We start from the raw sequence: 24,054 nt of genomic DNA, 5'->3' as shown, positions 1-24,054 counted from the left end.
TCTGCCTGCAGTCAAAGAATTTGCACAAACTGTCAACATCAGATTTGCAAATCTTAAACCTTTATATTTCAGAAATGAGTTAATGTATACATCTTCTTTGGAAACTAGGCTCTATTAAAAACTGTTATGGTATTTTCAATTGGAAAATTCTAATGAATAGAAAATAATTTTTAGGTGTTTCCTTGGACCAGGAAAGAAATCCAATCAAAACCAGATGGATTTTGTGGCTGCCATTATCTAGTCTCTTATTTGGTATAAAGAAAAAAAACTGTAGAATTTGGACTGGGTTACAGTTTTACAAATACCATGTAATTTTTTTGAATATTTCCCTCATCTAGGTTCATTTTCCAAAGGTCTTTTATTATACCTGTTCTATTTAAATAGATAGTAAGAGAATCAATATAATACAGAATTGAACCCTTCCTCTTACATGAATCAACAAGTGCCTTATATGTTGAGCTACTCTAAGAATGTTTTCTTGGAAGAATTTTTAACACAAGACTTCTGAAATTTTGTTTTCCTCACAGTGGGCAACAGAAACGTGTTTAAAATCTGTTCACAGAAAGAGAAAATATTTCTTGCTCAGCTCTACTAAAAACTAATATCTTTGTTGCCTGTAATTTCTTTAAATGAACTGAAGATCTGTTTGGGCTGAGGGTATGATCACAGTTCCTTCAATTGCATAAATTTACAAATGTCAAATACCTAGCCAATAATTCTGTAGCTCACAGTTAAATTACTCTCCTCTGTTCAGAAAATGACAAGAAGCCAATAATTAATTCAGAATTTCTTTGCCTCCCAACTCACTAATAATTTGAAGAGTGAACATTCTTAATTTAGGCAATACACTTCAATGTCAAAACAATTCCAGTGTCACCCTGACAAGTATTATCTTGTTTATGTACAGTACAGTAAGGCAGAAATAAAAAGAGTTATTGTATTCAGAAATTATGTGACTCATTCTCATATTCACTGTCTTTGGATTAATTGCTTCCTTGAAATGTAACAATACTGTTCATGAAAATGTAAACAAAATATTGAATCATTTTCTTAATATTGCAGTTCACAATGCTTTTACACTGAAGAATGTAGAATAAAATATGGTGGTCTACAGTTGTCTTAATTCACTTAGGGCAGTAGTGACATTTAAAGAAAATAAAGATTTCACAGAAACATTCACAAAATACTGATAAAACTATAAATTACATCTTTGCAAGTTCAGGATAGAATATATTAGAATAGAATTAGAATAGAATAGTGCAGTTACAACGATCACCTAGTTCAAGTGCCTGACCACGTCAGGTGTGACCAAAGGTTAAGGCATATTCTTAGGGGTGTTGTTGTAATGCCTCTTGAACATTAACAAGCTTGGATTATCAACCACCCCTCTGGGAAGCCTAGTGTGTTTGACAAGTGTTTGTCCAGCCTCCTGGCAAAAATAAAATCCTTCCTGATGTCCATTTTGAATCTTCCTTGACGCATACAAGGGGAAGAGTTCAGAACCTCCCTTTCCAATTTTCCTCCTCAGGAAGATCTAGAGAGCAAGAATCTAAATTTGGTGTTCAATCAGACCCATGAATATGGTACAGCATAATAGGATCCAAGAGATTAAAAATTACTTCAGTACTTTTGATATATTATATATATCATGTCATTAGACATATACCAGAGGAAAACAAAATATCCCCCTCCTTTCCCTCATACTTATCATGAAGGATGGAGATGAGGGAATCTTTTTTTCTCTGTTTGGTATGCTGCTCTTCTTGAAGGTTTATTGCAGTTTTTGGAAAAGCAAAATATTTATACAAAAGGAACAGCAAAGTATTTCATATCAAAAGACAAAAGGTGAAAGGAGAAAGTGTACCTCATCATTTTCTCAGTCTTGTCTTCTGTTCAGCTATCTAAGGCACAGTGGAGTTAATTAGAATGTTTTCACAAGAGAGTTGAGAAAGGTGGATCACAGGGGGTATGGGTTTAGAAATGTTATTAAGTTTGCATTCATGCTGGCTTTCTTGGGTATGATGTGCCTTTCTAAAGCTTTAGTTTCTAACAAAACTGGAACTGCAGCCACAGCAGCAGCAGGAACAGATCTCTGAGTGTAAAACAGTCTTGGCCTTCCCTGATCACAGCTGTGTGTTTGCTGGTTGTAGTACTGTATAGCAGTGAACAAAGATGAAGAAAATATTAAAAGGTCAGCAGCTCAGACTGTAAGCAGCTCATTGGAGGATAAGGATGTGTATGGAAAATCTGGAAATTTGTGGATACTATTCCTTAAAAATGGGTAATATCACTTCAAAAAGGACATTCTTATCACTACAGACCTACAGAGGACAAAAGTGTGTCAAAAGGCTTCACAGCAAGGAAGGATTTACAGAGAAACTGACAGACTGCTGGCATCACACATTACACCAGAGAATCTCTGATTCCTCAGGGATTGTGTAGGGCTGGCTGTGCTGTGCACATACGACGACTGACTTCTGTCTGTGTCAGGAAGGACGGTAGTCCCATGGCAGCCTGAAGCCCTGTGACACTGAGATCCAATTCCCAATTCCATAACCCGCCTGTCTTTCCCTCAGTGGGGGTTTGGGAGTCTGTTCTGTCAGGGCTACTGTGGCTGCAGAGATTGCTTTTATTCTTCTGCTATTCTCTCCTCCAAATAAACTTATCTCTGCTTGGTGGCTCCTGAAGGAAATGCCAGTTGTTACTGAAACCTTTGGATGGCTATGGAGTGCACATTCACTAAAGTCTAAAACAGAAAAGAGAAAAGAAAAACAGAACTGAAAAGCAGTGCAATACACTAGTACAAAACTGAACTAGACCAAGAGAGACAGATGCTTGGTGACATTCCTCTTGTCTAAACCTGACTATTTGCTGACTGTTCTGACATGTCAGACAGTCACAGTCAAATCAGAGTTGGCTAGGTCAGAAGCAAATATGGCCAGGAAGCCATACAACTGTATTATCTCAAGTTCATGTACCTTGCTGCTCTACGAGGCTGATTAATACAGCATCTGATGCTAAACCCAGCCCAGACAGTGAGACTTCAGGGCATGAACAGTAGCAAAACTTCCAGTGTTTTAAATGAGTTTGCATGTAAATGCTTATGCATCCTGATGCTGCTTGCCATTTTTGGAAGGTTTTTCTCAATTTATCTGTTGGACATAAGCATCTAAATCCACCTAATTTATACTGTTATTGGTCAATGCTGGTTGGCTCTTATCTATAGCAAATTGTTTATAGCCTTTAACTGCACCACATGTCGTCTGGAACATAAGAATATAGTTTTGGGGTTGTTTAATAAGAATATAGCACACAGTACAGCCAATGAAGTGCTTCTTGACCTTGCTTTGACCAAGCTACATCTGGAATTTGTGTCACTGACAGTGGCAGCAGTTAGAGTACTCAGCTGGGATATCAGTTTCCTCCTAAATGCTTTCCACTTGACATGGTTAACTGAATTTAACCATGTTAACTTCATGCAGTGACTTGGATGTAAGTGATAAGATGGCTGTGCTTTACTCCACTGCTCTGACATCTTTAAACAACCAAAGCTGATACTATAAAATCAAATTAATTTGTTTTATGCTCAATTATTTAGATATGAACTTTTCTGAGTGGCTAATGTGCCACAAGCATCAATGACTGCTCTTTTTAAGCAAGTCCAAAATAACAGAATAATTTCTCAAAGTGGAAACTTTAGGGTAATTTCAAAATGCCATGAAAAAATATTTACTAAAGCAAATGATCAGAAAATGGCAGTTGCTTCGTGCAACTAAGTGCAGCTTCATACCTGAAACAGGTTATTGATTTTCCTTGGCAAGTACTAGAAAACTTCGCTCTCTGTGTAACCTGATGACTTTGGTAATTTAGGATGCAGTTAAACTCTGAATTTGGGAATGAAAAGAGCCAACTTTGCCAAATAGCTGAAGCAATTCCCAGTGATTTCTTTTCCCCACTCATGCAGTGTTCCTTCAGGAAGTATTATTATTCCTTCCCAATTGCACTATTTCTTGTGTTTTACTTCATTTTTGTGTGTTCCAGAATATTGAATCAGGTTAATCCTTTTCAATACACCTTTATCAATTTTCATGTAGCTTTGTGGTTTGGGGATTTTTTGCAATCCTTTTTTTTCCTGAAGTCAGGAAACATAAACTTTCCAGCATTTTAAAATCCAGTATTAAAATACATATTATTCTCATAGCTGAATGATTTTTCAATTTAAAAAATCATCAAATAAAACCATTTTTAAAACCATGTAATAAAAAACTTCTAATATTCCCCAAGGCAATAAAATTATCTCTTACACTGTCCCTATATTTTCAACTGTGATTATGGACAAATGCAGTAGACGTATGCAATCACTGCCCTCTTTTTGAATTTCCTATGTAATCCTAGTCCCTATTTGTCCCTAACTTGTCCCTTTTAAGGAAAAAATATTAATTTGATGCTTAAAATGAAGCAGACTGATCCTTGCCAGCAGCGGCTACTCTGCCATTCACGTATGTAAGTTCAGATTAAATATAGCCCCTTGAGAAGAAATAAAACAAATAAACAAGAGGTCCTAACATCTGACAAATTCCCTGAGGATAATATTTATCCTATGTGACCTAAGCAAAATCAGTCAAGTCTATCATATCTCTTTCCCTTATAGCAAAAATAGAATAATTGTATACATGGACTTGAAGAGAAAAAGCACATATTTCAGTTTTCATTAAGAGGGTAGAGAGGGCAAAAGTCTAGATAGAAATAAACAGGAGCAACGTGTCTAAGAATTAACTTGAAAACTGCAATAAGTGAACCTACTGCTAGTATAGGTCTCAATAATATAACTTGACTAAAATTTACAGTGAGTTTTTTATATATAAGTCACCATGAAATATATTAATATTGATGAAACATCACCTTCTGCTTGACCTTAACTGTAGCAAATCCATTTTTCTTACAATAATAGATCTAGTTAGATATTTTTCAACTAATTTTTTTTTTGTCAGAAGAACCCAGCTTTTAATGAATGGAAAAATGAAGGCAAAGTGAAAAATGTTAATGGTAATAGTTTCAGTTTTCCATTTAGCTGCTATAATATTAGAAAGATTAGCTTTCACAAGCTTGAAATCTTTAACTTCTTTATATCTCTGAACTGGCTTTCATTCCCTTATCATATAGAGAATGAGTTATTTTTGTTTCCTTTCATGTTTCTCTTCCTACCCATAATCTGTCACAAAATGATGAAAGGTCAACTTCTACATCTGTATGGTTATGATATCAACATTTATCACTCACTGGTTAAATTTATAAACAATCTCTTCTGCAGTTTCTCCCACTATAAGCTCCTACAACTTAAGCTGCCTCATTGTTGTCATAGAGAAAAATTGTTCAATTCACATAGCTCAAATCAGACCAGGACCAGAGAGGTAGTAAACCACGCATAATTATCTGGCAGACTACATATTCAGGTTCATCAGCAGTACTACCAATAATACACAATCCAAGAGAGTAGGAAAATGTTATTATACACGTAGAAATTTCAAAATGTATTTCTGTAACTAGCCTCTCACTATGGCACCAGCATGGACGTGTGGTCCCACGTGATCCCCTGGGAACCTGGAGGGGACTTCCCCTCCACCATGGAGCGCGGTGGGTGCCATGGAGCCTGGATGGGTGCCATGGAGCCTGGCTGGGTGCTGGATCTGGCCCAGGCAAGGCTGGATCTGGCCCAGGGTGATGCTTGGCAGTGCCTAACCATGGTCACTACTCCTCTTGTTCCAAGGGGTCTTCCCCACTGGCATTAAATACTTCCATGAATCTGTGACACTGCTTACCTTAATATCGACCAGTCTCGTTGTATCCTGGGCTCACTCCAATACTTATCAAAGTGATTTTCTTCTCTTGTGCTGTACTTGGAGGATTTTGAACTATAAGAATCATTCACATGTATAAAATCCTACACCAAAAGTTGTGTCATTGTCTATGGAAAAGTAACTGCTACAATAGATATATACTTTTTAGGGGTTTTTTTAAATTTTATATGCCAGTAGGATTGTAATGGCATTTCGATACACTTCTCTTACAGAAACTGCACAGATATATAGTTTGACTGATATTCATGTTATTACATTAAAATCATACTTACAGTGAAATCCTATATCAAAATGGATAAGCTTAGTACTTGAAGAGCATGTTTAATGATTTGGTTTTTTTTCCCAGTTAGTATTTCAGAATATTTGTGCCAAAGGGCATGAAAAGATATTTTTTTCTCTTGTATTTTATCCGTTTAGGGGGAAATAGACAACTTTACTGGTAGAACTGGTATCTACATTATCCATATTAGAGACTTAGTTTAAACAATTTCTGTTTGGGTCCTTTGAAATTAGTGATTGTCAGCAGTTGATGTCCATTAGATGTAATCCCCTGGAATCATTCTTCCATGTTATTTTTATCTAAAAGGAACTCAACTTTAGCAGTCTGGAAGCAGACTGCATGGCACACCAGGGTGTTGGTGAAGATAATGGGGAAATTGATTTGTTTCTGAACTATGACTCTCATGAAGAGGCACCCATTACAAAAGACTGGCTCTACTATTTAATTTTATTTTCCAATTAAAATTACTTTTTTCTTTTTTTTTTTTTTGGTAATATCAATTAATTGTTTTAGACAAATGTCTGCAGCTACAACTGCATTTTTTGGAAAAAACCCAGAATTTAGATATAGGTCATCATTATGTAGATGTCGTGCTGCTGTTAAGTGCATCTTTTCTAAATTCCACGCAACTTTTCTATCATCCATTAGAAGTTTGTCCAACAATAAATGGATGGTGTTTAGAAGGGAAAGTCAAAGGATCACAGAAAATTGATTACATGTGTTTAAATTAGGAACGTACATGTGAAGTTTCCCCTGCAAGGGCATTGTAGCTGATCTTTAATTGTTTGGAATTTGTTGCTAATTCCTAAAGCAAAACAGACTGATAGAAAACCTAGTGAATGTAACGAATAATAATTGCTTATCACTAAGTGGAAAACACATTTAAAGTGTATTAAATCTTTGAAGAATTAATATGAAAGAATAAAGAGATTTTAGGAAGCTTTTAATAAGGAAATAGTAGAAGGCGTCATAGCAAAGTGCAAGAGAAGCAGCATTATATTTTTTGCTTGTGTACTTAACAGAAATTTTACAAGTTCATGGTTAGAGATGTGAGATGACCAAGTGAACTACCTTAGGGTAAAGCCCAAGGCACTAGTGCTACAGCACTGTGGGAATGTAAAAGGTGCACAGAGGAAATAGTTCTTTGTAAACCCTATGACAGCTGTAAGGACAATAAATAACAGTTCCACTGAAGACTCTACAACTTGGAAATTTCCTAGGATATAAAAGTTCAAATTCCCATATACATAACAAAAAAGCAACTATTTTTCTAAATAGAACTTAGATTACAGGTGGTTTTGAGATACATAAAACTACATTCTTTAGTGATTAAAAAAAAAAAGATCAATAAATAGATAAATTTTACAATTATATAATGTGCTTATAATGTTTTATTTAAAAACTGCCAACAGCTTCTGCTTTCATTTGTATAACTCTAAACCTAAGAGTGTAGAATTCATCAAGCTGAATGTGAAGCATCCCTTCATGCATCAAGCATGGGAGGGGGCTTGGTACAGAAAATATTTGCAAAATAAGTTAGTTTCACTTAAATCTTCTTTCACCTTGTGAACTCCAGCTGTGACACACACAGGTATTTGTAATTCCTTTTAATTCCTATGTAAATTATCATGTTTATTTTAATAAAAAGCTGATTACACACAAAAAAGTAAAAATAAGAATTCAAAAGGAAAACCAGCATTTTGGTGGTTGAGGTAAAAGTAGTTGAAGTATATTATACTATGATGTATATATATCTGGAAGCACATTTTTCACTGAACACAGTTGGTGATTGAATTGCTAAATGATGATTTCAGTCCTCCTGGGCTAAAATATTACGGGCAAAATGTTGGTTCTTGCATGCGTACATTCAGAAGATTGTACCAACAGTAAGATGGTTGAACTCCACTTTTCCAGTCACAAAGTTTCTTTAGGACTTTATGGCTCCTTCAAAGCAGAGGAAACCATTCTCTGACCATGAAGATATTTTCAGAAGATTTTTTTTTAACGCAAGTAACCTGGAAGATACTGAGTCATAGCAGTCTGTGGAGGCAATTTTGTGGATGCTGCCTCCAAAATATTTTAAATGCCACAATACTTACCACTGCTATAAGATAAGATGAAGAAATGTTCAAGAATTTAAACATGTATTTCAGATTATATAATTGTGCATCTCCTGAGGGACTGTACAATAACTGTTATGAGGAGTTTCAGCTTGGGCAACCAAAAGAAATTTGGTAAGTACTGAAGTGTTAGACTTAAGTAGGCATGAAAGCACTCTCCAAAACTGTATCATGATTCTCACAAGGCTGCACACTAAGATATGTTATACTGAAGTCATAAGATTCATAGCATCATAAAATTATTTGAGTCAGAAGGGATCTTCTTAAAGTTCATCTAGTCTAACCCCATGCCCCCAGCCACCACCACAGGACATTTTCCCTGGGTGCAAGGTTGCTCAAAGCTCTCATTCAATCTGTCCTCGAGTACTTCCAGTGATATTAGACATGCTGCTGAATGGTGTTGCATTTTACATATCTCTCTGAATTTAATAGGGATATATGTGATTGAAAATTTGCTTAAGACTGTTTAAAGCTGTAGAACTAATTTTCAACTCTGCTTTTCTGTTTTTCTATTCCACAGGGTAAGACACTCTGCAATCAACGCCATTTATTAAAAATGAAAAATATGTAAAATTGCAAATTCACAAAAATAGACAGAAAATAAATAGAGAACATCTGCCCATTTCAGTTCATGAACCCAGCTCTGCCAATCATTAAACCGTCTGATGGCTGCAATGAGTGTGGGATGTGATAGCACAGAGTGAAGTGCTCTTGGCAAAGCAGCTGGGCTGAATCAGGGCTGTCGACCTCTGGTCACCAAGATGAGAGGATCCTACTGCTGCTGTGTATCCTTCCTCATATTTTCTCTCAGATCTCTTGCATCCATCATCAGAGAACATTTACTGTGGATCCTTTTTTCCTGATATTTTGGATGTATGCAGTGAGAATATACTGTCATTTACACTCTAAATTAATTTTGCTTTTTTGCTAGTTTTCTTAGTTTAAACTTCAAGGCATTTTCAAGAATTCTTTTTGTCAAAAAACACACAACTGTGATTATTTCCTTCTTTGGGTAAAATACTGTGGAAATTATATTTCAACTGATAAGAAAGGATAAGAAAAGAAAAGGAAATACAATTCTATGGTAATACATGTTCTTGAACTAATACAATTTTTAATTTAAATTTGATAATAAAGTTTCTGTAATTTTGATCCAGGACTGTACCATGTGAAATACACAGTATTATGATGTTTTTTATTTGCTTTAGGGTTTCTTTTGCCATAATGAGTTCTTTGTAAGTAATACTCAAATACAGGAAGAACTCTGACATGATATTTCTATTACAGAATGCCACTTTATAATTCACTTTATACTATTTTTTTTCCTAAAACCTTTACTTGCTAAAATGGTCCCAAAAGTTCTTCTTTTATTACTAGTTGGGTTCCTAATTCAATACAGTTGCTACACCATTTACGTATTTTCCTGTAAATGGAAATGTCTAGACACATGCTTTGTTTTTCACTACTTAAGGAATTGAAAGTAGTAATTCCAGTGTAGTAAAATGTTTTTAAAAGATATTAGATTTTTTCATTTTTGTCAAAAATTCAATAAATTTAATCTAGAAATATGGATATTTATGAAAAAACAATAATCTCTATGACAAAATGAATACATTTATACTGTTATATTGCATATGAATATGAAATGGCTTCAGTTGAGACCTACACAGTTTCAAAACCTAAACCACAAGCTGTCAAACAGGAAGAGAAAATATACACATTAAAAATATAGTTTACATTACCCGTGGACTGACAAACCATTTGTCCATTTGATTTATATCATAGCACCTTAGAATTTTCAAAAGTTAATCCTTGACAAATAGTATAAATAATCTAGAACTGATAGAGGAAAAACTATCAGTTTTAAAGTGTCAGCAATGGTTCACTTTAAACTGAAAGGACCTACTGAGATGCTCTTCCCTTGGGTTCTATCCAGTACTATTCAATATTCTTCAGCACTCTATTGGTATTTATTTCATCTGTATACATTACCACAATGGAGGAAATTTCAGTTGCAGGACTGGATTAGAATTTCAGTCATTTTGAGACTGGAGAACTGTTAGGAAGAAAAAGGTTTAATGAAGTCAAAGGCATAATTCTGCACTTAGGGAACAAATGATTGCAGAAACTGGAAGAGCAGCGTGAGGGTAAATTGCAATCACCAGAGCAGGATTTGGGGATTAGGATACAAAGTAAACTGTGGTGAACTACTATTGAACTAGTTTGCTGTTCTGGAAAAAAACTAAATAGTAGGTTGAGGTGTACAATTATGTGGTGTCTGTAAGGGTAATAGTTTTTCTGTACCTGAACTTGTTAAATTATAGCGTATACTCTATCTCAAGTGTGTGGATCAGCTAGGGAAAGCCAGGGCTATAAAAATGTAATTTACAAGAACAGTCTGAAAGCATTTGGCTTGCATGGGTGGAGAGGCAAGGAGGAGGTTATAGCCTTTTTCAAATACACAAAAATATGGTTGCAAACACAAAAGATAAAAAATTAATGTGTATTGCATACCCACAGTCAAGCAAACTGGAAGTAATGGATGTAAATTGCATCAAATGAGAGTTTAGGTAAAGATTAGGAAAAACATAAGCTATTTTAAAAATTAGTGATAGCTTGCCTACATGCATTATGGATTTTTCCTCACTAGACATTTATAAGGACATGTTGATCCATCAAAAACCATTCAAGGCGATGAATATTTTGTAAGCCATTTGTTTTCAATTATTTTTATCACAAACATGCTAAATATGGATGTTTCTTGGCTATTACAATGCTAACTAATAGGAGGCACCAAGATATGGAGGTTGAGAATGAATGTGATTGATAAAAATTATTTTCAAAATGTGAAGACTTACAATGCTGTTATCTTTGGGATTGAGTGAAATGGTTGAGAATCAAAATGGATGATTTTATTGATTTGGTTTCTAAGAGTATATGGAGAGAAAAAGGCATTACAAATTCAGCAGCCTGGGGACTGGAAGATAAAAATATACATACCTGAGAGAAAACTCATTCAAAGACCCTATGTTCAAAAATTTAACTTTCTAAATTAGGAAAACATGATTTGCCAATAATTTCACAATAGGGAAAAATCAGTATTTAAAATAGATCATGGAGTAGTAAGTTTTTAAATTCAGAATCTCTGCTTTTTTTGTGTGAAATTAATTTCTGTGCAGCTTGTAGTTAAAATGGGACAATATCTTCCTCTTAAAATGGTGGTATTTTACAGAATATTCTGAGTTGGAAGGGACTCACAATGATGATCAAGTCCAGCTTTTAAGTAAATGACCTGCATGGGGCTTGAGCACACAACCATAATGTTATTACCCTGCTGTAGCCAACTGAACTACTTACAAGGATAGCAGTGCATAGAACATCTAGCCAAAGATAAGTGACATATAAACCAAAGTATTCAGGAATGAATGATAATGCTATCTTTCTGCATTCTATTAGATAAAGGAAATTTAAAATCTTGCCACTATAACACAAAGCTACAAAGGGTTGTCGTTAAATTCTGTCTCAGAAAGGTTTATCTTCTCAGTACATTTTTCTTGTGGATGGAAAATTGTCACATTTGGCCTCTGAGATTGTGATATTACTTCTGTACCTGAGAAATACAGTAAGAATTTTTACTTGTCTAGGCAGAGGAAAGCCTTGACCTTTTTTCAGATGAAGTACCTCAAAAATATGGTGATGAGGACCACAAAAAAAAACATAATGCAAATCTTCACTTTCCCTGAGGGGAGAACCAGATCTCACAGGTTACTTGTTCCAGATCAGAAGAGAAAGTAAGATAAAATCTTTTCCCTTTCTACATGTACTTAGCTCTCTCCACAGCAGTTTATTCTGTTAAATGTAACTTTTTAACCTGAACCTTTAACTTGAGACTTTAGGTACTATTAAAGACCCCATCTTGCAGAATTTTTAATGGAAGTGTACATCAAAATTTTAACCCTTTTTTAAAAAATTCATTGTTCATGGAATTTAGTTCATGTTTTACACAGGTATGCAGTGAAAGAATCTGTGTTAAATAAAGGCTTCCTAACTGCTGATACTGTACTTTGGATGTATGTAAATTTATTACATTCATGGAGTCATTCACTAGAAGTGAGTTGAAATAAATTTAATGCATTTAATGCTTTCCTATACTTGAAGAAAACAGTATGGTAATATTTGTATTTTACTTTTTAATAATGCTTTTCAAAAAACAGTTACATTGATGAATATTTGGTTACCTGCACACAATAGAGATATCGTATATTTTAGTATATATATAGTAAAATAGTATATTTTACTATTCAGACTAAAAATAAGACATTTATTGATATATAACACCAATGAATAAGGTGTTATATATCAATAAGGCACTTATTGATATAAAACAAGGCATTTATTGATATATAACACCAATGACCAAAGCCAGGGTCACTGGCTTTATAGTTAAATTTGCAATGTCTTTTCAGTTTCACTTCCTAAATTTTTTTAGATGGTTGCATTTTTAAATTATTTTCTTCTTCTAAATTTGACTTATACCCTCAACTTTATTTCTGTTTTATGTAGCTTATGATAATGGAATGAAGAATTATTAGGAAGTTTGTCAGTATCACGGGTCAGAAATGGCTACAGACTTCCTAGAAAACTTTGGGTGATAATAACAGGCAGTGATTGCAGCAATGTAACAGCATTTTGGGTTCTGTGACACTCTTCAGCTATTGATCAGAGGCAAAATTACATGTAAGTTATTTGTTGTTTATCACCTAGACCTAAATATGCTTTTAATATTACCCAGGAAAATCAAAATTATTTTATGGTTTAGTATTAACTAGTCTTCCCCACTTTCCAGAAATCTGGTTCTTAGGGCCTCATCTTCCGTGTAATGCCAGGGGCTCTGAAGCAATGCAGAGCAGCATTTGCTGTGGTGTCAGGCACTGCCAGGGCTCACAGCACCAGCTGGGCGGGCTCACAGTGGGGTTTCTTCCTGTGGAAGAGCATCCTCTTACCCAGGGCCTCCTGTGCTGCTCTCAGTGATTCAGAAACCTCTAAGCAAAAATTAATAGCAAAAGAAAAATCAATTAAAGTCCTTATACCACTCTACTCACGGAAAGGAAATTTGATTGGTAAGAGGGATAACAGCAATTCCATTGGTATGCCTGAATTTTGTTTAAAGTCATATCAAAGGACTGGTATCTTCATTAGATCATAGCATGACAAAAAGATGAAAATGCAAAAGAAATGAAAATTATATTTAAGTTAAAATTTGGTTTTACATGTTTCACCTAGAAGTAAACTACCAAAATTAAACTGAAGAATTTATTTTCTGAGTGAAAGACACATAGAAATCAATGTTTGCATCAAGCATTCTTTAGGCTTCTTTCTGCATTATTTAATCCAACATGATCGAAGTTTGCTTTTATTCCTTTTTTAATCTTTCAACAATAGGTCATGGCTCCATAATATATAAAAGACAAAAAAAAAAAGAAAAAAAGAATTCAGTATTTATAAATATTGCAAACACTTTTATTGTAATAAATCAATCTACCTTTCTGAAGTCATAGATGACTGCAAACAAAACTACAGAAAGCATGTGTATTTAAAGTGTTGTAGAAAAAAAGTTTCTGACTCATTTGCACAGGTAGCAGCAAAGACCTGCAGTATATGACAGGCAAAAAAACCCCCCAAACCAACCATAAGCCACACATGTACTAAATTGCCATAGCCAAGGGATGAGTGCATACTAAAGTAACTCAACTATTAAAAAATAATTTCCAGTGATTTTAAGATATTACATTCTTGGTCCTGTACATATGTGGATGTAGCCCAAATGCAGGAATCCTGCTACTTCTTGAGTCTGTGTTACTGTTCTAGTGCCTTTGAACAGTGCAGTAGGAGGCAGAGATCAGAAAGACTTCTTGTACTTTTCTCTTCACACTTTCCTGGAACAGTTTATCATGACTGAGTCATAAAGGGAACAGATTGTAATATTGTCTTGCAAAAATCCATTGACCTTGGTAGGGATGCCTTGTGATAGAGAACTCAGCTTAGCAGAAGACATAAATGTGGGGGCACTGAATGAGTTTCCTACACAGAAAGAACAGATAAAAAAGGGTGACCTTTTATTCCTACAAAAGAGTAACCAACTAGTAACTTCAAATAATTTAACTATTCTGAGCCTGAGCCTAAAAATAATATATTTTCAAAATTTGACTCCTTTTTGGTCTCATAAAGGAAAATATGCTATTTTTGGAAAACAATCTATCAGATAAATAAAACTGTGAATCTTGTAGCATGGAAATAGTTATTTGTTTAAATTTTACTCTAAATGAACGTAAGAAAAATATTTCCCATACTAAGCATAAAGTAGGAGAAAATAAAAGTCTTTATTCAACTCACTAGCTGTGATTAAGATGTAAATCCTGATCTTCAATCAGTCATTTCAAAGTTAAACCTAAAGCAAAGTAACCCAAAAACTGCCCTGCAAATTTCTCATTACAGTGCCATTTAGAAATGAGATTTCCAGCTGAACTGCAATTGTGTTTTGTTAAACAAGCTGTCAGATTGCAATTGGTATGTGCAATATGGAAGCTATTCAAGGGTAAAATTCTGAACATATGCATAATTATCAGAAAAAAAGATATGTGATATATTAATTTTGTTTCCATTAGAGAAAAAACAAACATGAACTGCTCACTGCAGTAAATAAAGGAGTTGGACTTGTCCATATCTGAGAATTTCTTATCCGAAGAAATGGAAATAATAAATTGTGTACTCTTGATCTTTCCTTAAAGTCACCAGTCATGAGTGTAAAAGATTGCCTTGTAGGAATCTGCTGCAGGAGATCAACAAACAACATATAATATAATTCTCACTTGAAAAAAGTATCTGTTTTACTGCAACAGCAACTATTTAACTGCTGGATTCTCTATCTTCTTTAGGTATGTAAAAACACTGGAATTTTTAATACGCTATTTCATTGAGTCTTATCAGAATTGTGGAGCACATTTAGAATACAACCTAAATAATTTATACCAAAACAATTCCAGTCATCTAAATACCTGTATTTTTAAATCTGGACGTAAAAAAGCAAACCAAAACACAAAACTAAACCCAAAAAACACAAACAAAAGCCCCCAAACCTTCAATAAATAGGCGTATAAAAACAATCTTTTTTTTTAGTCATCAGGCTCAAAAGTGGAATTATTGGACTTCAGAAAACTTTTGTTTATATAGTTGCAGAAAAGAAAGAGTTTCTCTGACTTTTTTTTCATTTCCCCTGTAAGACAGAGGTAGTTTCAGTTTCCAGGTGAAGTGAATTAAAGAAAATCTATATAAAACAGTAAATATATAGTGGAAATTAGTATTTTTGTATAGGTGTTAAGGTCTAAACTTTTTACTTTTACCGTGAAGAAAACTCAAATACTTTATGTATTTCTCAGAAACTCATTAAAAAATTTCCTGTTTTCTAGCAAGTATTCTCAGTCTTTTAGGAAAGAGCTTCTTGGAAATTGTCCGTAAATCACTGGAACAGTTATCAGCTCTGCTTCTTTTTATTTTCTTGCTATTTCCTTTCTAACTATATTTTCCCTATTTACACTATATTATATCTATACCATTACTTTCTAGCTAAAACCCAAGATTGTCAGTTTTAAATACTTATTGAAATTTAATAACAAAAGCTTAGTGGTTTTCTCTATTTCTTTATAATTTTTTTTTTTTTTTTTCAAACCTGAGGCTAGTGTTATTCTGTTTAGGGTTTGATCATCCCAGGTGTCAAAGTAAAATTTCAAAGACAGCAAATAGTTCTCTCGTATAGCATAAATACATTAAAAAAAAAAATCAATGACATTACTAAGGTGTCTATAGAAAATAATGAGTATATGAGGTTGTTACTAGGTTGACATCTCAGGAGAAATGGAGGATGTTCATAGTGAGGGCATTTGTCTTCCCAAGCAGCCTTTATGCATGCTGGAACTTTTCTTTCTGGGGATGGCTGAACATTTGCCTGCTAATGGGAAGCAGTGGGTGAATTTCTTGTTCGGTTTTGCTTGCACATACAGCTTTGACTTTACGTATTAAACTGTCTTTATGTAAACCCACACACTTTCTCACCTTTACCCTTCCAGTTATTTCCCTCATATCTGCAATAATCCAAATTCATAGAATCCCAGAATCATCATAATCATAGAATGGCCTGGACTGGCAGGAACCTTAAAGGTCATTTACTTCCAACCTCCCTGCTATGGGCAAGGACACCTTTCACTAGGCCTGGGTGCTCAGACCCCATCTAACCTGGCATTAAACACTTGCTACCATGGGCAACCTATTCCAGTGCCTCACCGTCCTAACAGGAAAGAATTTCTTCCTATATAAATATATTTCTTTCTATAACCTAAACCACTCTTTCAGTTTGAAGCCATTCCCACTTCCTGCCACTCTGTGCTCTTGTGAAACCTCTCTCTCCAACTCTCTTGTTGGCTCCCTTCAGGTCCTTGAAGGCTGCACTTAGGGCACCTGAAGCCTACTCTTTTCCTGAACAATCCCAATTCCCTCAGCTTTTACTCACAGGAGAGGTTCTCCATCCCTCAAATCAACTTGATGGCCTTCCTCTAGACTCACTCAAACAGGTCCATGTCCTTCCTGTGCTGGGGACCCCAGAACTGGAGGCAGCAGTGCAGGTGGGGTCTCATAAGACTGGAGTGGAGGGGCAGGATCACCTCCCTTGCCCTGCTGGCCGTGCTGCTTTGGATGCAGCCCAGGAATACACATTTCCCATCATCCACCCCAAGCCCTTCTGGGCAGAGCTGCTTTTGATCTCTTCATCCCCCAGCCTGTGCTGGCAGCTGGGGTTGTCCTGACCCAGGCACAACACTATGTGTTTGATATCGCTAAACTTCATTACATTCCCATCGGTGCACTTCTCAAGCTTGTCCACATCCCTCTGGATGCCATCCCATCCTACAGATATTGTTCACCTTGGTGTTTCATTATTCAGAGAGTTACAGAGTTAGTCTTGAGTTTTGTTTATTTGTTTATTTTATTCATTTTACTTACACCATTATAAAACAAAAACTGGATTTACTTATGTCTCAGAACATAAAAGGAGAGGTAGACAATGCGAATATAAAAATATAAAAAAAAAAAACCTGACACATTAAATTGTGATGGGCAGAAATAATTTAAAAATATCAGCCTTTTGACCATAGTCCTGTGATATCTAAAAATTTTCTTTTAAAAATCAACAGTTCTGAATTTTGTGTAAATTTCTACTCAAGTGGGACAGTGCTCACAAAAGCGTCATTGTTGAAAAAATGTTCCTAAAATTTCTCAGAAGAGGATGAATTCACTATGTAATTTCAGGAAGCCATAAGTAAACAATCCAGAAACATTTAAAATATAAGAAACACTGAAACACACTGATCCGGTTTGTCGTGTTCCACTGTAGGAAGCTGCGAGGAGTTTTTTAGTAATAGATGGACAGGAACGAAATTAAGACAAATGAGGCAAGCATTATATTGAAGAACCAGTTATTGGTAATGAAAGAGCAAAATAAAAGGGAGCTACCCCACTAAAAAGGGCCAGAAAAGGCAGAGCAAGAGAAAGAAAAATGGGGGAGGGAGAGGGATGAAGAGGGCTTTACCACCGGAGGTCAGGGGAGGCTGTGGACATCCCAAGGCGGGGCTGTGCACTCTGCCTGCCTGGGCACGGCTCCTGTGGCAACGAGTGGCCAGACACCAGGTGAGGGGATATGGGAAATCAGGCAGGAGGGCCAGGAGCCTGGACAGGGTCATGGCGAGGATGGGCGGTGGGCTGGCTCAGGGCAGGGACGCAGAGACGGAGCAGGCAGGGGGCTGGTCAGGATACAGGGAGGCAGGACAGACACAAGAGCAAGCAAGAGCCAGCCAGGGCAGGAGAGCCGAAAGGCAGGACTCCAAAAGCAAGTTCGAAAAGCCCCCAAAAGAGTCAAAAGGCAAAGAACAGACCAGCCCAGGGAGCTTGGGGTGCAGTTACTTTTTAAGCCCCTGGCTCTTCCCAAAGTCTGCCTGCTGACAGGAGACCATCGGCCCAGTCTGATGTCCCAGTGCGGTCCATTGGCTGAAGCCTTTTGCCATTGGACTGGAGAGCATCTCTGGGGTACAGGGTCTTCGGTGTTCCCCTGATGAGTACCTGTCCCATGTGAGATATGGCATGGTGGCCAGACATGGTGCCCCCAGGACAAGGCCTTGCTCCATCTTCTCCTGGCTGCCTCCTCGATGTGGCACATGTACAACCCCGCCCCCACATGCCCCTGACAACCATTGTTGAGATATAAAAAAAGTCATTGGCTCCTCACAACATAATAATTTATGAATCGTTTATGAACAGGAAGTAAGGATGTTTTCAAATTGTATCCTTTGTCCGGTATCTTATGCAAAGTAATAACCCTAATAATACATATCTTCAATATAATATGTCCCTATAATTTGCATGTGATAGCTTTATAGCAGTTTCTCTTCATGGAGAAAATAAGTGCTAACAATGTTGTTGTGTTCTTGCTGTGACAGGCCAAATTTACTTTGAGGCTTCTTATTTTATTAGCATGTCCTTTGTTACAGAAATTACTAGCTTAGACTGTTCTAGCTCTGTTTTCCTACAGTGGTATTGTTTATTTTTATTTGAATAATGGTTACAATGTTTTATATAAGGCTTTCATTTGAGTCAATTTTATTTCATTGAGACTTTAATGACTAGTATTGGGTTTTTTCCTTACCATTAATTATTCTGATCCCTGAAAGATAGGCTGTAAATTAATCCCCTCTATAGACCAATGTCTATAGAGCAGGTATTTGTTTATTGCAATGCTGGTGGTGAGAGGGATATCTCCACTTAACTCACTCACCTTTGTCAAGTGCTGTGGTGTATTTATACAGGAAGTATTGCTTAGTGTTATTGTGTCGCTATAACATCATCACACAATGTGCCAGAACTAATTTACATAGTATGATCTCATTGTTATTAGATAGTTCTTTTGCACTGCACTTATGCCTCCCCAATTTGGGAGTCTTCAGGGGTCTTTGATGAAGGCTTCCAGGGTCTTCTTTGCATCTGAATTTTCAACTTTGTCTTCAGAGCACAAGCAGACATGGTATTCCTTGGTCTGTCTGGACTTAATGGGTCTAAATTTTTTGTTTTGTGGCTAATTGGCTTTGCACTTGCCAATTTTTCATTAGTACTATACTTAGCTATCTCTAAAGCTGTTCACCTGGTGAGTTTTTGTCTATTCAGCATTAAGCAACTGGTTATCATGTACAAGCCATTACATTGTAAAAAAAGTTATTTATATCATGTTATATAGGTACAAAAGTTATGATTCAGATTACATAAGTATAAAAAGCTATGATTCAAGTTATATAGGTGTTAGGTTATATAGGTATATTGATATCAGGTTATATAGATATTTAGAACTCAAGATATATAAGCACCTTGTAACTTTGATCTAAGTTATATAGACATCAATTTATTCAAGTTTTTAAATACTTCTGAAGAAAGGAAAAGAGATTATTTGCTTCTGTATAATAAGACCAAGATGTTTTCCACAACTCATATGGGGTTTTTCCCCTATCTTTTAATAAACTAAAAATAAATTTTAAAAGTAATTAAGCATAATTGGCTATTCCATGCATGTTTTGAAGACTGTGCTTCCTATCTTGGTGATATTTTTCTTTGGGTTCAATAAATAAATTTCTTTGTATTTAGTAGTTACACGGTTAATGGCAGATTCACTTTTGCATTTTTTCCCTAAATAAAGTTGATTATTCATAGCACTATAAGCCTGAATGCCAAGAACAAAACACCAATATTAATAGCTAAGTGAAAATAAATTTTCAGGTTTTTTTCCAAGTTGTTTTTTCCTTCATGGGAGTAATGTTTTATATATTTCCACCAAATTAAAAAAAAATGTTTCATAATTCTATCATATATACCTACCAGATGGAAGTCTTCCTTTTAAGGAGAATCCCCTTTGTGTCTTAGCACACATGTATATATGCAGTGTGGAATACAGATCTTTATTGGAGCTTTGTTACCTGTTAATCCAGTGTCTGATGCATTACCTGAATTTGTGAACTTGGAAATTCACTTTGGAAGCAAGTGAAATGCACAGTGGGTACAGAGCTTTCTAGAGGAAGGATATCTATGCTGTCACATGAGCTGTTCAGGAAAAACCAAACAGCTTGTATAAGCACACACCATTAATAAAAGAAATTTCAAAAGGTGTTCATCCCTTAGACTACAACTTTTAGGCTTCTGTCTATAAGATGTTATGTTATTTGCCTATGTTTTAATATTTTGTGGTGCTAATTCTCCTCTAGAGTACTTTTTTGTTTAGTATTATTTTGATATCTCATATTTTCATTGAATCCTAATGATTCATTTAAGAAAATATCAGGACACCAATGCACATAACTGTTATTTGTCCCAGTGATTATGACATTCAAATATACTTTACTTACTTTATAAGAATGGATGATCACCAGAAACTGTTTCCTCAGACATAAAATCCATGTCCAACTACGCATACTTACACCTTTAAGAAATTTTAGAAAGGAGAAAATACATACTTTTTATATCAGCAGAAAGAAACCCTATCATTTAGGATAATGATTAATCTGACAAAATGAGATGAAGACCCTTACTTTAATGTGTTTTTGCACAAAATCTCACTGGACTCATCAATCCTGACAACGTTAGTAGGCTTCATTAAGGATTAGTTAAATTAGCCATTACTTCTTAACATTATTGGCTAATTGCTTTGTGAATCTCTGGCAGCTCCAGAGTATACTAATGCTACATATCAATACAGTAAACTTTAACTTCACACTGGGATATCACACTATTTAAAATTTGATTGATGGTTGATCTTCAAAAGCTGAAATGGGCTTTATTAAATTCCTAAGTAGGAAGAACAGAAAAGTAGAGTGAAGATTTGTCTGGTACAAATATAGTTTTTAATATGCTGAAAATATTGGTGAAGATGACCGGCTAAAATTTTCAGCTGAGAAAAAAATCCCACAAATTCTACAGATAACACCACCTTAGTGTTTCTTGATCTGAATACTGTAGTCCCCTTTACTACAGTCCTCTTTTTACTGTAGGCCCCATGCCTCATAAAAGCGTGGCATGAATTAAAAATTGACATTTAAAGCAGTAAAATGTGTTAGCTATTTCTGAAAAATTGTATTGTAACCTTGTCCAGATGTGATCTTTAAATAGCATCTAGTTCAGCTGCCTTGCTGTGGACAGGGGCTACTTTCACCATTGCACATGGTTCAAAGTCCCATTCAATCTAGCCTTGAACATTTCCACTGATGGGGCATCCACAACTTTGTTCAGTGTCTCATCACCCTCACATTAAATACTTTGTCCTTAATATCTAATGTAATATCTGGTCAAAATCTACCTTCATTCAGTTTTAAAACCATTGTTTCTTGTCTTATTCATGAGAGTCCTGGTGAAATGTCTCTCCCCATTTTTCTTATAGGCCCCCTTTAAATATCAATAAGGTCTCTCCAGAACCTTCACTTGCCCAGACTACACAATCTCAACTCTCTCAGTCTCTCTTTATGGAAATGGTCTCTCTGACCATTTTTATGGTCCTCTTTTGGACATACTCTAACAGGTCCATGTTGTGCTAGCGGCCCCAGAGCTCTATGTAGTGTGCAATGCAAGTCTGACAAGTGTGGTACTGGGAAGAATCACTTCTCTCGATCTTCTGGACATGTGTCTTTTTATGCAGTCCTGGATACATTTGGCTTTCAGGACTGTGAATGCACATTTTCAGCTCATGTCTAGTTTTTCACCTGCTGGTATACTCCAAGTTCTTTTCTGTAGGTTTGGTCTCAATCCATTTCTAATGCAGTCTGTACTGAAGAAATATGAAGTACATGATTGATTTGTCCATGCCTCTTTGTCATTTATGAAAATAACTCATGACTGCAAAATTTATGCCAGTCTATATGGTGGTCTTCTTCTCAGAACAGGTCCCTATCAGTGCTTCCAAATAGTAATAGATCCACTTCAGAACACAAGGCTCAAATTGACAGCTCAAAGCCTACTACTCTAAGAAGAATACATTAATCAGTAGTAAAAATAATGAAAATGTTATCTTCTCTGTTGAAATTTTGTCAGGATTCAGCAGAGAATTAAAGCTTTGTGACCTGTGTGTAAAAAAAAGAACAAACCTATATATATTGCATAACATTGAGCATTGTGCATTTGAGAAAGGAATAATCTTTTATTCCACTCCTTGGTTCTAGAGTACTAATGCAGGGTATGAACATTTTTATCAGGATATAACTGCAACAGGGATAGAGGAGTTTCATTGCTTGTTGCTGTTTTGCTAAGGAACAGAAAATCCTGACTTCTACAGCTGCAGCACTGCAAGTGCTGGAAGACAAATCCAAGGAAGAAAGGGCACAAAAAATGCTGTACCTCCTGTAACTTCTGGTAAATCATACTTTGGTCTTAGGTGTCCTCTGGTACCCGGATTCCTCTATTCTTGCAACAAGCTGACGGTGCACTTAGTCCATAGGGGAGGGGTTTTTTTCCATATAATTTGGAGTTTTATGAATTGGCATCATCATCATTGTGTCTGGATAGCAGAGGGACTTCAGATAGCTAAATAAGTCCTGCCAGGACTCTGGGCTATAGAAACAGTTTCCCACTAGGAATCAGAGTGTTAATCCTGACTACCCATGCCTCAGGAGTCAGAGAGCAAAGAAGGGGTAGGAATGTCCCTGCTTTGGTGATAATCTTTGTAGTCAAGAAGACAGAAGGTCTCACATGAAGATAAATGGTCTCCTAGAAGTAAAGGCTAATTACCCTGCTGGGAAATGAAGAGTGGAGAGATGAGAGTGCCAAAAAGAAAGCTGAAAAATCTCTCTGCTGTTTTTTTATTCTGTAGATCAGCACCTGGGTTTTAAGCACTTCCAAGTGAAAGTTCTTGTGTCAGAACTAAGTGATTGACACTGTGACATGTTAAAACAGGGATGAGATTAAAGAATTTGAATCAAAAACTGTATAATATTACAGAAAAAAAGACAAACCAACAAAAAACAGAACTCTGTCTTCAGAAATAAGATACATCTCATCAGAGCTCTAGTGCTGGGAATTGTTCTTTAAATGAAAGTTTGGGATGCATAACTGGAGTCTGTGCGCAAAATGCCTTGGGAGGTAAATCTGTGAGACTTCTGTCTGGAAGGTAGGTAACCTTGCACCAGGTAGGTGTGTTAGCTAGCACACAGCTATTACACCAGAGTCTGGCTTCACAGGTAGCATACACGGAATAAAGCCTTGGAGCTAATATCCTGATGGTTTTACATCAGGGATAGGGAAATTTTGTAGTTTAGGAAAAAACAGTGGAGATTTCGGTATGGTAATTATTGTCTTTTTAGATCCCACAACACTGGGCTACTGATAGGCATTTCACATGCACAATATATTTTCCTGTAACTGAGGTGCATGTGAAGTTGCACCGTTATTGTAGTACCATGCTAACATCCCGTGTCTGAGTCCAAAGCAGTCAAATTCCTTAAAGTCTCACATCCTCCAAAAGATAAATATGTGACTTTGTGTTGGGTTGACCTTGGTTGACTGCCAGACTCTCACAGAACTCCTCTTCCTAAAAAGAACACGGGGAGAAAGAAGAATGAAAAAGCATATGGGTCAATATAAAGATTGGGAGATCACTTAAGAATTGCTATCACAGCAAAATAAACTTGACCTGGAGAATTTTAAGTTAAATTAATCTATTAATGAAATG

This window comes from Zonotrichia albicollis, chromosome 3 (assembly GCF_047830755.1).
Source record: "Zonotrichia albicollis isolate bZonAlb1 chromosome 3, bZonAlb1.hap1, whole genome shotgun sequence".
In the NCBI taxonomy this organism is placed as follows: domain Eukaryota; kingdom Metazoa; phylum Chordata; class Aves; order Passeriformes; family Passerellidae; genus Zonotrichia; species Zonotrichia albicollis.
Note: the sequence above shows the minus strand (reverse complement) of the source record.